Consider the following 18882-nt stretch of genomic DNA (forward strand, 5'->3'; position numbering starts at 1 on the left):
TAGAGCAAGGTTTTTGAAAGATATTCAATTTTTATCCTTAATTGTTTTTGAAAAATGACTGAAAACAAACTTCCTTTTGCAGAAGATGCTTTTATACATAGGCCACCTATGTTTAGTGGTGTTAATAATCAGTTTTTGAAAATTTGCATGAAAAATTTCATTGAATCAATTCACCAAGGCATTTAGGATGCAATTATGAAAGGACCATACATTCCTAAACATGTTGTTGATAACAAGCAGACTGACAAGCCATGGAACCAATGGACAAAAGAAGAAAGGAAATTTGCCCAATATGATTATACAACAAAGAACATTCTAACCTCTTCATTGGACATGAATGAGTTCTTTAGAGTCTCTTAATGCAAAAGTACAAAAGACATGTGGGATGTACTTGAAGTCACACATGAGGGAGTAGATGATGTGAAGAAAGCTAGGAAGCATGCTTTGATATAAGAATATGAGTTGTTCAAGATGCAACAAGTAGAATCAATTGTTGAAGTACAAAAGATATTCACACACATTATCAACCACCTTATAGGTAGTCATGTCAAAGTGATCCAACCCGGCTCACACGAGTTGGCTCACCATGAGTCGGGTTGGAGGGTTGAAAATGAGTGAACCCAACCTAGCTCACTTTATGGTGAGTCAGGAATTTTGTAACCCGGCTCAACCCACCACGGGTTAGTGGGTTAAATGGGTTGGCTCACCAACCCACATAAAAAAATTATTTATGTATTTATTTTTAAGTATTCATATATTTAAATAATTTTTTAAGCAATCTATGAGATGACAATCACAATAAAATCAAGAACCAATGTCTTCATCATGCTCACCACCAATATATGATGAATTATATTCAAGAAACTGTCCATATAGTTCAAGAAAACATGGTTAATATTACATATTTTCTGTCATGCTATTCAACAAAATATAAATAAAAAAAAACTACACATTTTTGTCATGCTAGTGTAGAATTTTTTTTTTTATAAGACAATTGATTGAGTAATTTACTATAAAAATTATAATTAAAGATTAAAGTATCAATGTATATAACTTGACAATAAAATTAATTAAGCATTCAAACTATTCAAATATTATTGAGCAACATTCTAGCATATAAAAATATGAAATTTTGAACCTATATAATTAGGGGTAGTAAATAATTATTAAAAAAATTAAAAAAAATTGTAAAAAAATGTTGGTGGGTTAAGTGGGTTAACCTACCATCAACCCGGCTCGAACCCGTTTAACTCGTGAGTTAAGTGAGTCAGGTTGAGTTCAACCCACTTTTGAAAAAACTGATTTTTTTCTCAACCCAACCTGGCTCGAACCCGTGGTGAGCCGGGTTGGCTCATGAGTTGAAACCTATTTTGACATCTCTACTCATAGGCTTGGGAAAATATTTGGATAACGAAAAGCTAAAAATCAAAGTGCTAAAGTGTCTTGATAGAAGTTGGCAACCCAAAGTAAGTATCTCATAATCAATGATTGAAGCATTACTTGATAAGTATAAGCCAAATTTGTGATAAGGGTTATAAAGTAGTTTTTGAACCTAATCATTATCTTATCTTTGATGCATGTGGTAGCATTGTGTTAATAGGAAAAAGAATTAACAACATATACTTGCTTGATCTACATCATGCATCAAATAACATACATTGTTTTCTTACCAAAGAAGATGACACATAAACTTGTTAAGTGTCGGCAATTGTACCAAATCGTACAAATAATACGGTGGACAAGTCCAAATACCGTATCCCGCAGGGACTAATGTGGTTTAAATTAATTCATTTGTTACAAATAAAGGATGAGAATAACAAAACATTTTTTTGGTTTTAAGGGAAAATAATATGTAAAATATAAACAGAAATTGACACAATGGAAACAATGAATCTTGATTGAGAAAAATTAGGGATGGCAATGTGGGTCAGCCCGACCCGTTTAGGCCTGGCTTGCACTAGGCCTGCAAAATGTGGGCCAGGCTGGCTCGTCCCGCATAAGTGTAGGCCCACGGGCCAGCCTGAAATTTTTTTTTAAAAAAAAGTTATTATAAAGCTTTCAATGTTCAACAAATTTGAAAACTTTAACAAGTTCACAAAATTAAGCAAAAACTTTGGGAAGTTGGATGATAAATTGATAATTCAACATTTTCATCATATTCATATTTGTATTTTGCAAACATGATGTATTATTCAAATTTTAGCACATTCAAAAATACATAATACTTGTCGTTTTCAGTTATACAAGAATTTGGAATGTTCATGCAAAAGTCTAGAAGGAAAGTAATTGATATACACAAGTCAAGTTTTTTTTATGTGGGTTGCGGGTCATGGGCCAGCTCGTGCGGGTTGCGGCTCAATGTCTTGGCCCACCTCGCATTTTTTTGACGGGCTTGCGAGTCGGCCTATCGGGCCAGGCCCATATTGCCACCCCTAAGAAAAATATAAGATAAAACTTGATGAAGGCATAACCACCTCCTTAGAAGCTCCCTCAAGAAGGATCACTAGAAGCATGTCTAGAGGGGAGTCTTCTATTCCATCACCTTTATCTTTATTTTGCATTACTTTAGTTTGAATTCCCTAAGTTGGTTTCTAGTTGATTTATTTTGGTTGACTTGTTGACTTTGATCCAAAGTTGACCTTTGACCAAGATTAGATTAACTTAAACCAACATGCTAATCCTTGTTTGTCTTGTTTTGTAGGTAATTAAGAGAAAGTAGAGCATGGCTGGGTGGCACTTGGTGATTGGAGCACTTGGATGAAGTGGAAGAGAGAGGGAAGCAAAAAGCAAAAGCAAAAGTAGACATGTACCTTGTCTCCTTTTGCCTTTGTGGTTTATGCCTTAGAAGGTCACTTGGTCTCCTTCCTCTTTTGGCCTAGAATCCTCATGGGAATGCCTCCACCAATCATCTCCCTTCACTTGGCCAAGACTCACTCTCACATTAGGTTTAGGGTTTGCTAGTTAATCCCTTTTCATGTTTTTGTATTTGCTAAAGGACCCCTATGAACTCCTATTTAAAGGGTGCTCCTTGTCTTGTAAAAGGGATGATCATTTTGTTTCTAAACTATTGTGTTTCAACCATTAAATTTTCGTGAGCTCTCCTTCCTAGAAGTGAACTCACCTTTGCCTTATCTTGCTTGCAAGTGGCGGCACCATCACTCATCTCTAGGGCTTGGTTGGCTTAGATCCCCCCCTATGAGTGGCGTGCTTCTTCCATGCTTCATCTTCTATGCTTTCCATTTTTATTGTTTCTTCTTTCATTTTGCTCTTTAGTGTTGTTATTGCCGTGTGTGTTTAAGCTTGAATCCAACTCTCTTCTTCCTTTCATGAGCTTGAGAAATGAACCTTCACATCTAGATAGCATGCTATCTTAATGTCCAGTGGGAATTTTCAAAAAGCTTTCTTAAACAACTTCACCATATTCATAACTCTAAAAGGAAACAAGATAATCCTTCATCAAAACTTCACCAAGATTTGGTTCCACGGTTCCATTCAAAGTTTAACATTAAACAGTATATTCTTATTTTCATGTCTCACACTCACATCATTTGTAACATGTCTTGATTTCATTGTAGAAAAGCTTAAATTGAAGTAATAAAAACTTAATGTCTAGAAATTTTTACTATTACGTTTGCATTGATTATCAATATGTTGATGCTCAAGAATGGCTAATGATCACATCAATGTCTAGCATTTGAAATCAATAGTTATTTTACCATACTCAGGTTCCCCAAACTATCTTTCAGATCAATTGACACTCCCACATATGCACAATATCTAGAACATGCAATTAAAACTCATAATCTGGGTTTCCAAACTATCACTATGGACTCCAACAAGTGCAAAATTCATACATTGTTGATAATCTTTGATTAATCAATATTCCACTTATTCTATTGATAATCTTCCCAAATCTTTGTAATTTCCACTTATTTACAAAATATATCCCCATCATCTATCTTTTCCACTTTTATTGAATAAAACCTGAAATATCAAATAAAATCCAAAAATAAAATAACAATTCAATGTAAAAATAAGTTAAATAAAAACATGATAATGCCAATTATCAGTTATGGCATATGAGACTTTGTCACATTCATATGCAACATTTAAACATGATAAATAGAACACAACTAGTTGAAGGACTACCAAAACTTAAGTTTGAGAAGGATAAGATGTGTGAAGCATGCCAAAAAGGAAAACAAACTAAGGTCTCTTTCAAACCTAAAAACTATGTTTCAATTGAAAGACCTTTGTTTCACATGGACCTATATAGACCTTCATGAATCATGAGTCTTGGTGGGAATTTTTATCCATTAGTCATAGTAGCTTATTTCTCTAGGTTTAGATGGACATTGCTTTTAGCATCCAAAAATTATACTTATCATGCTTTCAAAAGACTTGCCAAGGTCTTAGAAAATGAAAAGAGTTCAAATGAAAGTTTGAAATGTTTTGTTAAAAATATGGTATAAAACATAAGTATTCTGCTCTTAGAACTCCACAATAAAATGAAATTGTTGAAAAAAAGAACAGGTCACTTGAAGAACTTGTTAGGACCATGTTGAATAGAACTTTATTGCCATGTATTTTTGGGCTGATGTAGTCAACACAACTAGCTATACTTTAAATCATGTGTTGATTAGGCCTTTTTTAAAGAAAACCCCTTATGAGTTTTTCTAAGGTATAAGACCTGGTCTAACTCACTTAAAAGTGTTTGATTGTAAATGTTTCGTTCTAAATAATGGTACGGAAAATCTTGTCAAGTTTGGTGCAAAAGCTGATGAAAGAATCTTTCTTAGTTATGCTACAAACAATCTTGCATATAAAGTATATAATAAATGGTTAATGATCATTGAGGAGTCTATGCATATGGTATTTGATGAATTTAATTGTAAAATATTAGATCAAGTGTTAAAATATGCAGATGAGGAAGATATAATCTTGGAAAAGCAACCTGGAACAGTAAATGAATCAGTTGAAAATCAAATTCAGTCGACTAAAATAGTTCACAACAACCTACCCAAGGAATGGATTGCTCTTAAAGGGCAATCAAAGGGAAATATTATTGGTGACATTAATCAAGGAGTATCCACTAGATGCTAACTTACTTATTGTGAACATGTTGTATTTGTTTCATAAATTGAACTTAAGAATGTGAATGATACTTTAAATGATAGTAATTGGATTACTGTTATGCAAGATGAGCTTAACCAACTTACTAGAAATGATGTGAGGTCTCTAGTTCCTAAAAGTGATTACATGAATGTAATTGATACTAAATGGGTGTTTAGAAATAAAATGGATGAAGATGGAAATATTGTTAGAAATAAGGCTAGGCTAGTGGCTAAAGGGTATAATCAAGAGGAAGGCATTGATTTGATGAAACATATGCACCTATGGCTAGGCTAGAAGTTGTGAGATTACTATATCCATATGCTTGCATGTGTAATTTTAAACTGTCTCAAATGGATGTGAAAAGTGTATTCTTCAATGGTTTCTTAAATGAAGAACTGTATGAATCACAACCCCTTGGCTTTGAAGATCACATCTATCCTAATAATGTTTTTAAATTGAAAAAGACCTTTTATAGTTTGAAATAAGAACCACGACAATGATATGAAAGGCTAAGCAATTTTCTTTTATCAAAAGGATATGCTAGAGGTGTTATTGATAAAACACTCTTCATTAGAAAACATGAAAGTGATGTCATACTTGTTGAAATATATGTTGATGATATTATATTTGGCTCAAATAATAACTCTATGTATGAAGATTTTGTTGTAGCTATGCAGGGTGAATTTGAAATGTCTATAATGGGTAAGCTAACCTACTTTATAGGGTTGTAAGTCAAACAACTCAAGCAAGGAACATTTTTAAGTTAGTCAAAATATTGTTTTGATCTACTGAAAAAGTTTTGAAATGGAGAATTGCAAAGAAACTACCATTCCAATTGCTATAAATTGTCTTATGGGTTCAAATGAGGCTGAACAACTGTAAGATCCGCGAAATTTAATTAATTAATAAATGCGGGCATTGGGAGCCTTTATGGAATTAAATGTTAGTTGATATGACGTGGGAAAAGTACTAACTTAAATGATTGAGAGTACTTATTTGTGTAAGAGGACTTGAGTTCAAGTCTTGTGTGTGCCAATTGTGTGTTATTTTAATTGTGCATTATTTTAATAATATAATTGAGCGTGGTGAGTGATAATATAATTCTATATATTTATGGGAATTATCATGAAACATGGATTGGTTAAACGGTTGTGCACTGACTTGACTTTGGCATGGATGTGAGTTCGAACCTTGGTAGTCACTAATTAAGTTTTCTTTTTGCCAAAAATTCTTTTGGCTTGAATGTGAAAAGCCAAAAACCTTAGTTATAGAAGGGAGCAGCCAAGAGGGTTGGAAAACCACCATAAAACAATAAATCAATGAGAATTAAGTGAGTGTAATGTTAATTTTCGTTTTAGCTATTAAACCAATTAAAAGTAAGGTTATAATTAGGATTAAGGGGTGAGAGAGAAGCCTTCTGGAGTTAGAATGACAATCTGTGCTGGAATTTTAGTGTGAGGGAGATTTTGGAGGCCAATTGGAGAGCATTGGAGCTGGCCAAAGGGAGTCACGTGCTAACATCAAAAGGAACTCTCATACTTCCAATTTTAAGCAAAGGAAATCAGGTTAGGGGAGCTGAGTCTCGTTAATTTGATTGTTTAAGATTAAATGCATGATGTATAGTATATTATTGCATGATCATTCTTTGTCTTCGCTTGAAATTTGTGTTTCTGGAATTTTTCCAGAAACTGCCTGGCGGGCAATGAACTGTCGCTAGGCGACACATGTCTTTCTGCGTAATTTTGGGTTCCTATAAAGGAACTGCTTGGCGACATGATCTGGCTGCCAGGCGACACATGTTGTTCAACCCATTTTTCTGGGTTTCTGGATGAAGGGCCTGGCGATGATGAACACCTGCCAGGTGACACGAGCCAAATTGGTTCGATTTTGAATGTTTTGAGCTCTCTAGGCTATTTTGAATGATTAAAAGGAAATGGGTTATGTGAAAGTTCAGTATAAATACAAAGTAAATTAATGAAAATGATAGAGGTGCATATTAGGGTTTGATCATTTGAGTATTTACATTCTGGAGTAAAGTAGATAGACGAAAATAACGTGATTCTGTGTATTGGAGGCCTAACATACGATCGGTAATCATAAGTGGATAATAGAAGGGTATTGAGGGAAAATTGATAAACTAGTATGAGTTATTTGTGATTAGAATTTGCTCGGGGTGCATGACCAAATCTAGAATTGTCCAGAAAGTGATGCATCGCCTGGCGGCCCATAGCCTGCCACTAGGCGACAACGATGATAGTGGATTTTAGAGATTGAAGTTGTGTGGCTCGAGTTAGGGGTCCATGAAGGGGATTCAGGATGAATTAAATAGGAGAAAAACTATGAATAAGTACACAAGCAATAATGGAAGTAGGAAATGGTGAGAAGTATGATTGTATCATTTGGTCTACGTACCGAAACTAATAACATTCGAGATTATGCAGGATTATACACGAAAGATCCTTATTTGGCTCTCTCTTTAGCCCTATGTCTCTTCTTCAAACTCCGATTCATATTTTTCATAGAGAAATCTCTGATCAACGATAGAATAAGATCCATTTTGAATCCTATTTAAGGGATTCCTTGGTTCAGACCGTTCCCAAAATGGATAGTGTACTTTCGGGTCGGGTGAATTCAAAATATAGACGCCTATTGGCATTCCAACCTTTCTTCTCCTTTCAGGGCCTCTTGTTCTTCTTGACATCTATTATTTTAGCACAAATCTTTTTAGTTCTTAAGAAGAAACAATTTGAGAAGGTTCAATTGTTCGAAATGAATTTTTAGTTCCGCGTATTTATCAACATATTAAACTCGTAAAAATAACTCAATTTTTTTGATAACGAATCATTGGTTTAACTGAATAACTAAAAAAAAATAGATAGACCTTCACAGGAGTAGATTGATACAACAAAAACCTCTGGTAAAATACCCACTCGTAGCCCAGCGGGCGGATAAAGTACATTAAATAGTTCGTTTTAGGAATTGGCGACTTACCCATTCAATGACTGGCCAGGGCATTAGCAGAGCAGCTTCCACTCCTCCTTTCGATAAGCTTCCCTTTTATGGCACTGGACCTAGTTACCGCTCCATGGGAACATCTATTCCGCTATCGGGAAAGTCAGGCATGGAATCACACTAAGGTAGTGAGTAGTTAAGTAATGAGAATGGGTGGTCTGCATGAAATAGTTTACCTTGAGTATACTTGGTGTAAATACCTATTGGTATAAGGAAGATGGGGCTAGGGTGTGAGATAGCAGCAACATTATGGATGCCTTGGTGGGTACCTAACTTTGCCATTAGTTAACAAAATTGTACACAATTGAGGTTATATGCCTAGCTTTAAATCACTAGCGAATGGATATATATATATATATATATATATATATATATATATATATATATATATATATATATATATATATATAAAATGAAGTGTGACGAAATGATTGTGGTTGAAGGAGCTAAAGATGTTAAAGGCAATCTGGATGGAAATGGTTCTGATTTGGATGTCTAAGGAATCATTCAAGGTTGTTTAAGAAATCAGTATTGCGCAAGTACTGATGTAGCGCCTGGCGGTGGTGATTAACCCGCCAGGCGATTACTACAAAGAAGTGGATTCCTTATGCGAGTGGCACCTGGCGGTGAGGGAAGTCCCGCCAGGCAATGCTTGCAACGTTAGTGGGTTTCTAGGCGCGTGGCGCCTGGCAGTACGTGTCCCCCGCCAGGCGATAAGGTAAAGGCTAGGCTTATGATTTGCTTGCTTTGGATGTGCGTGGTCTACAAGGTTTTGGGGATATGTCGAAGATAGGCTTGTTGGTGTTCCTTGAGTTGTGGCTCGGAACGTATCCCTTGAGTTGTGGCTCAGGATAGGGGTTAAGCACGTGGCATTCCTTGAGTTGTGGCTCGGAATGGCATCTCTTGAGTTGTGACTCGAGATGGCGGATGAACACGAGAAACTCTTGAGTTATGGCTTGGGTTGGCGAGTGTTGTCGGTGTGAGTGTGCGAGTTGTGGCTCGTACGGATAGGTCCAGATAGATTGCCCTTCTCAGTAATTAGCTAATGAGTTTGGTAGTCCTAGGACATTACGAACTATGTTCGTATTAGGAACTCCTCCTAGCGTTACAGAGTATGGTCCGTAGTAGGTTTCCTGCACGTGCTCTACAAGTTATGGCTTGTAGGTGTGACAACAAGACATCGTGAGATATTCATCTAAAGACGTAGACCATGAAGGACATGGTGGTGGCCATGTGATATGGAATCAAATGATAGTATTCCTCTGATATGATTGTGTAAATTATATATATATATATATGACTTGTTTATGTTTTATATATTGTTAGCTGTTGGTCTCTTCGCAAGCGTACCAAAAGTCAACTGTAGTATAATGATTTAAAGTAGGAGTGTCGAATCCACGAGGAACGGATTCAGTGAAAATTAATAATTATCTCAATCAGCATATGTACAAAGATTTTAATTTGCCTTGACATTACCTATTGCATAAAATGAATACAATAAAAGCGGAAAAGTTTAGAAAAATACAGTAAAAGAAACTGGGATTGAATTTCATCTATCTCCCTTGTCTGTAATCTGGATGAATATAATATATAACATTTGAAAATACCAATATTGATGCACACTCAAAAATCATTTATACTGATCCCTCACGTATAAAATTCATAAGATTAGTTCCCTGAATATTGATTCCTCACATATTCAACAAACTATCCAGAAATGCTATATATAAATATCACGAGATTACATCCAACTTCGAGTAGATTACATTCAATCCCAAAGGAGAAGATTAGCCACTCATGGTAGCTATCAAATCCTAAGAGCTAAAGAAGAAGAAGAAGAAATATGATCTATATTATGCTCCTGGTAGCAGCTCTGCAGCACGGATGCACTCCTCTTCCAAAATCTCTAGCTCCCCTGCAGTTCTGAACCTCCAAAATATATATATAGCCCGAACTCTCGCTTGGGCTACTGAATCTCACTTGGGCGAGATAGAGTACTTCAGGTTGAAGGAAGGTCTCGTTTGGGCGACCATGTTCTTGCTTAGGCGAGAATTGAAAAACTGGTCATGGCTTCTTCACGAAATCTCGCTTAAGCGAGATCAAGCTCGCTTGAGCGAGAAAGGCGGCAATTGTCTCGCTTAGGCGAGAAAACTTTAACTTTGGGTGAGCCTGTCCTAGTTTGAGCGAAGCACCTTAGCTCTGAGCGACCTGTTGCAGATTTTCCTCCTTTTCTTCTCTATTTCTTGCTTTCTCTTTCACTATTCTTGAGTTCTCTTTAATCTTTCCTGAAAAACACACAAAATAGGATCAAATGATTTCTTTAAATCAAAACTTGGAAGCATGTGATTGAAACTTAGATTTAGGGAGAATCAATATGAAATGAACACAAATTAAAAGCATAAGTGCCAGATTTTGTTATGAATCTTTACTGAATTTTGGCACTTATCAACTCCCCCCAACCTAGCATCTTGGTTGTCCTCAAGCAAAGCAATAAGATCAACAACCAGTCAAAACTAAAACTCTGAAATTGGTTATTGAGAAATCATTTTCACAGTTCCTTACCAGACAACTTTTGCAGTCCAAACCACATATTCAAAATCAGAAGCAAATGGTGAATCCAATTATCAAACAACAATAGGATAAGAGTGCAGCCAATTTTTCAGGAAAACTAATTGTAAGAACAAGTGATTCTAACCAAGGAAATTCTCTCTTAAATCTCACAGACATGTGTCTCTCTCATTTTTCACTGGATTTCAACAAATCAAAATTGCTAGTCATTTTCAATTCAACCACAAACACACATTCAGCATGGATCTTAAAGTCTTTTCAAGGTTGTAATGAGGCTAGGCTTTCAAGAATAATGGTTTTTCAAGATCACAAAAGCATAACTTAGAAAAGAGAGCATAGTTACAATTCAAACCCAATTCTACTCTTCATTCCTCACAATTCAGACCTCAATACACCAAGTTTCTTTTTCATTCATAATTCACTCTTATCTCTTTTTGTTCTTTCCTTTTCTTTCCCTTTTTTTTGTGTAAATATATACATTCTTACACAATACTAAAGAGTGAATTATGATACTCATCCCTTTTCTTCCTTAAGTGCAATTCTACCAACCAATTACCCTTACAGTTGAAAAAATGCACCTATGCTCTCTATCCCTAAGTGTGCAAAGGGAAGTGATAATAATTCAAGTTAAGGTTAAGGTGCATAATTCAAACAATTAAGCTCTCAAATGGGCTATCAACAAAAGATGATTATTTACAGGTTGGCTATTTGGCACTGAGTTATAAATTCAACAAAATTGCCTTAATCATTTCCATGCTTCAAATGTGATGTTATCAAATGAAAACTCAAGCAATATCAATTTGTCAACAAACAGTGGAAACACTCAAGCTGTTTAAGGATTCACACACTCACTAGGTTTTCTGGTTTATTTCCTTGATATCTCATTTGTTGTTACAACTGATTATCTTGACTAACTATGCAGCACTAATATCCTAATCCTGTTTAATTATGAATTCAACCAAAATTTTCCTTTTTCACCTCTGTGTTCAGTTCACTCAGTTGTTCTAGACTTAAGATACTTATTGAAATCAGATTTCTCTTTAACCAATTTCCTCAAGAAAGATTTTCAAAATGATTCCCAAAAAATTTTAGGTGTCTCTAACTATTATGCACAAAATACTAAGCCAAAAAGTAAAGTTAAACAGTTAAGTAACTAGATAATATAGCATTCTAGCCAAAACAACTAAAGCAAAATAATAGTAATTACATAAGTACTGCAAAATACTAAAAGAAAAAGAATAATGAAACCGTATTTATAAAGTTCTGAAGGGTGGAATGGTGTTGTGAATCAATCCCCTCCAAAATCAATCTCCTCCTCAATGTCTACTCCATCTGTGTCAGCAGCAAAGTCATCTCTGTCCGCAGCTCCTGATGTTCCCTCACCTGCAGCAGGTCCACTTCCCCCCGGGAAAAAAGGACTGTCCCTAGGCCACTGTAGATAAGTCAAGAATTCTGGTGGAGTCATGCCTGGGTATGGTCCACGAACATTATGATAGAGGTACTCCTGAAGGTGGAGTTATCCTCTATGGATGGAAGCATTTTGTTGGTGGGTGTGCTCCATCTGCAACCTCAGATATCTCATCTGCTCAAGCAATTCATTATTCATGTTGAGTTGAGGTTGTTGTGTGGGCCCTGTTTGTTGTTCTTCCATAGCAGGTTGGTCTTCAGCTGGTTGGTCTTCAACTGGTTGGTCTTCAGCTTGTTGTTCCAACTGGGGCTCTCCTGGCTGCTCCAAGTCCTCTGGGTGGGTACAAAAGTGTTCAATGAATCTCTTGGTAATTGAAGGTCGTATCTTTTTAGTTAACTCTACCTTCACCCCTTGATCTTGGCAAAGAGCTGTGATCAAAGCCGGAAAACCCAAAACACATTTTGCCTTGTCATTCCTAGTGTTGACTTCATACCTCACCAATTTGTGGATTTCTTCAGAGATAATGGTGGCTATGTCAACAGTCAGATCCTCCCTCATTATGCAATAAAGGAGATGACATCTAGGGACGTTCAAGTCTGACACGTGGCCAATGGGCACTATGTTTGCAAGTAAGAATGTGGTCCAGACTTGGGCTAAGGTTTTCATATCCCCTCTTAGAATTCTGAGAGGATTTCCAGTGGGTCTGACTTGATAAGATCAATTGGCAGTGCATATAAGGAGTGCCACTTCATTTTCATCATAAGGTTCATGACTTCTCCTTCTCCTTGTGAAGTCACAACGTTGCCCTGGTTCTAGAGGTAGTGGATTACCAAGGAATTCACTGATGGCTGCTCGATCATAATTTACCCACCTCCCCCTAACTTTAGACCTCTTTTCACCAGGATTGTCCTCAGAATAGGCATTTGCATAGAAGTCTCTAACAATCTCTGGATCAAATTTGGGAAGCGGGTCAGTCAACTTCATCCAATTCCTCCTGATAAGTCCATTCAAGAATGGATCATATTCGTCCGGGAGTAGGACCACCTTTCTTTCTTTGATAAAGACCCAATTCTTTATCTTCTCATACCTTTCTTCTCTTTCGTGGTCTCTAAACAGGTTGTTGTTTGGCCTTTCAGGAGAGGGCTATTTGCACGTCTTCTCCTCTTCCCTTTGTTGGGTTCAGTAGCGGGAAGTCTAGATCTTGTCTTTGTTTTAGCCATTGACTTGCAAGGATGAAAATTAACCCACCAAAAGCATGCCAAGTCAGCTTTTACAAACTTAAATGACCAACCAAGAACAAAATTAAGTCAAGCATTTCGTCAAACAGCTTGGGTGCACTTTTAAAATATGAAATTTTTGAACCAATTCGTGCATAAACGACCTACATTACTCTGTTACAGCATCAATTGATATTCAAGCTCACAATATAAACACACAATGCAGCAAACAGAACATGGGCACTATCCTAGGGTTTAGAGTATACAAAACTATGACTATGCTTGGTGGAAATGAAGAGAATGAGGAAAAAGAACTTACCTTTAAGTGAAATTAGCAAAGGGAGACGAAATTTATGAGTTAAAGTGGAGATAAATGAGTGAGTGAAGGTGCGCCCAGTGTGAGAGAGAGAGGACGTGAGCGAGAGTTGTGAGCGAAGGCTTGGGGGAAAAGAAAATGAGTGATTTCTGCCCCTGTCCCTGCCTTAAGCGCGATTTCTCGCTTAAGCGACGGAGTCTCGCTTAAGCGAGATGAGCGTGAGAGAAAAATTAAAAAGTCTCGCGCAGGCGAGACTCTTTCGCCCAAAATACCCCTGGTACAGGGCATTCTCGCCCAAGCGAGCCATTACTCGCTTAACCGAGTATATCAGCAAAGTTGGTTGGCTCAGGTTCTGCATATCTCGCCCAAGCGAGACATGTTTAGCTTGGGCGAGATTTTCGTGCAGTTTTGACACACTGATTTTGCCATTTTCCAAAATTTTGTTCAACTTTCACTCACTCAAATCATGATCCTTTTAGTTCAAATAACTTAGAAACACATACCAAACCATACTTCAATCAATTCTTTACCATTCCAAAAAGTTTCATTTCATTAAACTAAAAATCAAGCTATCAAACTCAAATTTCAGAATTTGGCCAAAACAAGGCAATTTTTAGCATTTGATGATCTCAATTCTGGCACCAAAACTCATTCCCATGCTTAAAATACCAGTTTTGTTGGAAAACACCATAAGTGCATGGTTTGCCTTGTTGAGATGACTGGATGCTAAAAACTTACCTTTTTACACACAAACATAGAACTATAAACACAAACACATAATTACATACACAAACACATTTCATCACACAAGATGAAATTAAAGTGCAAAAACATAATTAAAACATTGGGTTGCCTCCCAGGAAGCGCTTGTTTAACGTCACGAGCCTAATGCCTGTTTCATTAAGGTTCATCCAGTTGAATGATTGTGGCGAGCCTATCAATCTCACCACCAAGATAGGGCTTCAACCTTTGCCCCTTTACAACCCAGCTCCTTTTAGATTCAGGATCCTCTAGCTCAATGGCTCCATAGGGTTTCACATCTTTGACAAGAAATGGTCTTGACCACTTTGATTTTAGCTTTCCAGGGAATAATCTCAACCTGGAATTGAACCATAACACTGATTGGCCCGGATAAAATTCTCTTTTGAGAATTTTCTTGTCATGATAAGCTTTCATCTTTTCCTTGTAGAGCTTAGAGGACTCATAAGCACTGAGTCTCCTTTCCTCCAATTCTGGCAGCTGTAATTTTCTTTTTTCTTCTGCTGCCTTATCATCATGAACACCAGCTATAGCCTTTTTTAAAGGGTTTGCTTTTGTCACTTGCTTCCTAGTTGATAAAAAAGTTTCATCTATCACATCCACTTTGAAACATTGTTGTTTGTCTTTAGTGTGTTGCATTGCCTCGAATACATTAAAGTTGACTTCATCATCCTGCACTCTGACCTTCAGTTTGCCATCATCAACATCAATAATGACCTTGGCTGTTTTCATGAAAGGTCTTCCCAGTATCAGAGGAACTTCAATGTCTTCCTCAATATCCATCACAACAAAATCGATTGGAAATATGAATTTGTCAACTTTAACTAAGACATCCTCTGCCACCCCATATGGATACTTCAAAGATCTGTCAGCTAATTGTAATGTCATCCTTGTAGGCTTTACTTCCAGATCTCTTATTCTTCGTAGCATAGACAGAGGCATCAAATTTATACTTGCACCCAAGTCGAGCAATGCTTTATCTACTGGCAATGTTCCAATTGTGACTGGAATAGTGAAGCTCCCAGGGTCCTTTGACTTCTGAGGTAAAGATTTTTGAATGATGGCACTACACCCCGCTTCAAGCTCCATTGTTTCTTCAGAAAATTTTCTTTTCTTTGTTGGGAGCTCTTTCATGAATTTTGCATAAGTTGGCATCTGCTCCATAGCATCCAAAAAAGGAATATTAATTTGCAGTCGCTTGAAGATATCCATGAACCTTGCAAACTGCCTCTCCTTGTCCTTTTTGGAAGGGTTTTGAGGGTATGGAAGGTTTTTCAACTAGGGTACCTGTTTCTCACCCTTCTCCCTCTTTTTCTCCTTATTTTTATTTTTTTCTTCTTTTTCTTCTCTTCTATTTACAAACTCTCTTTTATTTTGTTCTTCCTCTCCTTCACACTCATTTTCTTCTTTCTCTCTCTCTGGTTCCTCCAACACCTCCTCCTCTATAACCAGGTTGTCTCCAATCCCTCTTCCCACAATTTTACCACTTCTGGTAGTAATTGAATTACAGTGCTCCTTCGGATTAGTCTGAGTGTTCGCTGAAAATTGACGTGCTTGCTGATCTGATAATTGCTTAGCCAACTGTCCAACCTGTATTTCAAGATTTCTGATTGAAGCTTCTGTATTTTTCTGATTGGTCAAAGAAGCTTGCATAATTTTTCTAGAGTATCCTCTAGTTTAGTTGTTCTATCATGCATAGAAGGATAATGTTGTTGCTGTTGTTGATAAGGAGGTTGTCTGTTTGAAGGACCAACATCTTGCTTCCATCCAAAATTCTGATTTTGATTATTTCTCCACCACTGTGAAAAGTTATTATTGTTGGAGAAATTTCCTGGTCTTCCTTGGTTACTCACATATTGAACTTCTCCTTGTGAGCTACTCTGATAAGAACAATGACCATTTGGATGATCGCCTCCACAGAAGTCACATCTCATGGGTTGTTGACTGGGAGAGGATTACACAACTTGCAACTGCTCTGGTAATTTAGACATCTGCTTCGCCAGTGCTTCAATCTGTTGAGTCAGAATTTTATTCTAAGCTAGGATCGCATCTGTAGTACTAAGATGAAGCACTCCTTTCCTCTGAATAGTTTGCCTGTTATGTTGAGCTTGATGATCTATGGATGCTAATGCCTCAATGATTCTTGTTGCTTGCTCTGCATCTACACTCATCATTGTTCCACCTACTGCTGCATCTAATATCATCTTGGTGTCAGGCCTCAGACCATTACAGAATATGTTCAGCTGAGCAATATCTTCAAATCCGTGATTTGGGCATTTCCTCAATAAAGAATTGAACCGCTCCCAAGCTTCACAGAATGGCTCATCTGTTCCTTTCCTAAACGTTGAAATATCAGCTTTGGCTTTGATGTAGCGAGATGGTGGAAAGAATCTGTTCAAGAATTTCTCCTCAACATCCTTCCAACTGTTCAAACTCTGATTTGGATGTGACTTAAGCCATTCCTTTGCTTTACCTGCCAAAGAAAAAGGAAACAATCGCATGTATACATGCTCAAGATCTCCTTCTTAAAAGCCCATGGTTCCTATCAATTCGTAGAATGTAGAGAGATGAGTATATGGATCTTCATTATCCATTCTAGTGAATTGATGAGAACTGATTAAGCTGAGGAAAGTTGGCTTCATCTCCAAAGTTTTGGTGGTGGATGGTATTGCTATGCTAGAAAAATATCTTGGCCCTTGCTGCATAGCATAGTCTCCAAGTGTCTTTCTGGTTGGAGCTGGTCTTTGATTCTCCATGTTTTCTGATTGAGATGTGATGGAAGTACTGGAAGATTCTTCCCTTGTCTTTCCTTACTTCTTTTTGCTTTTGCCTCTGTTCCTTCTAGCTGTCTTTTCTATCTCCGGGTCAAATGCTAATCGATCTTCAGGAACCTGACCTCTTAAGAGCATAAATCAAAACAGCTCAAGCAAGGATTAGTACAAAGGGAGAATTTAATAAGCTATATAATAAAGAAAAATATACACAAAGCTGGATGAGATAACTAGAAATTTCAAAAGAACATCGTTCCCTGGCAACAACGCGAAAAATACTTGTTGGTCTCTTGGCAAGCGTACCAAAAGTAGACTATAGTATAGTGATTTAAAGTAGGAGTGTCGAACCCACGAGGAAAGGATTCAGTGAAAATTAATAATTATCTCAATCAGCATATGTACAAAGATTTTAATTTGACTTGACATTACCTATTGCATAAAATGAATACAATAAAAGCGGAAAAGTTTAGAAAAATACAGTAAAAGAATCTGGGATTGAATTTCATCTATCTCCCTTGTCTGTAATCTGGATGAATATAATATATAACATTTGAAAATACCAATATTGATGCACACTCAAAAATCATTTATACCGATCCCTCGCGTATAAAATTCATAAGATTAGTTCCCTGAATATTGATTCCTCACATATTCAACAAACTATCTAGCATTACGATCGAGTGTTAAGAGCAATTGATATATTGAGATATATTCCTAGCATCACAGTATATCAAGTATCATTGTTTAAATTAGATTTTCAGAAATACTTTCCAGTCAGATCTGAAAATTAAAATCAAAACATCTATTGATCAGATAAAAGTAAGCATTAAGAGCAGAACAATAATAGTAATATTGAGTAAAACAGAAATGCTATATATAAATATCACCAGATTACATCCAAGTTCGAGTAGATTACATTCAATCCCAAAGGAGAAGATTAGCCACTCATGGTAGCTATCAAATCCTAAGAACTAAAGAAGAAGAAGAAATATGATCTGTATTATGCTCCTGGTAGCAACTCTGCAGCACGAATGCACTCCTCTTCCAAAATCTCTAGCTCCCCTGCAGTTCTGAACCTCCAAAATATATATATAGCCCGAACTCTCGCTTGGGCTACTGAATCTCACTTGGGCGAGATAGAGTACTTCAGGTTGAAGGAAGGTCTCGCTTGGGCGACCATGTACTTGCTTAGGCGAGAATTGAAAAACTAGTCATGGCTTCTTCACGAAATCTCGCTTAAGCGAGATCAAGCTCACTTGAGCGAGAAAGGCGACAATTGTCTCGCTTAGGCGAGAAAACTTTAACTTTGGGCGAGCCTGTCCTAGTTTGAGCGAAACACCCTAGCTCTAAGCGACCTGTTGCAGATTTTCCTCCTTTTCTTCTCTATTCTTGCTTTCTCCTTCACTCTTCTTGAGTTCTCTTTAATCTTTCCTGAAAAACACACAAAATAGGATCAAATGATTTCTTTAAATCAAAACTTGGAAGCATGTGATTGAAACTTAGATTTAGGGAGAATCAATATGAAATGAACACAAATTAAAAGCATAAGTGCCAGATTTTGTTATGAATCTTTACTGAATTTTGGCACTTATCATTAGCTCACCCTATCTGCTTGTGTTTAGCGATGATTATGTACGCGGTACACAGGAGCAGATGATGTTGCAGGTGGATCTAGTGAGGCATAGGGGCTAGTCTGGGTGAAAAGTGTATCCGAGT

The 18882-nt window shown here is 36.9% G+C and overlaps 1 non-coding gene across 1 annotated transcript; it reads left to right on the forward strand.

Moving 5' to 3' along the window:
* Nucleotides 1-16654: 16654 nt before the first annotated feature.
* On the forward strand, nucleotides 16655-16761 carry LOC114170911. The gene has a single exon (XR_003601265.1). It is a non-coding gene; the product is annotated as a small nucleolar RNA R71 (small nucleolar RNA).
* The last annotated feature ends 2121 nt before the right edge of the window (nucleotides 16762-18882 follow it).

Source organism: Vigna unguiculata, chromosome 11 (genome assembly GCF_004118075.2).
Source record: "Vigna unguiculata cultivar IT97K-499-35 chromosome 11, ASM411807v1, whole genome shotgun sequence".
Taxonomy (NCBI): domain Eukaryota; kingdom Viridiplantae; phylum Streptophyta; class Magnoliopsida; order Fabales; family Fabaceae; genus Vigna; species Vigna unguiculata.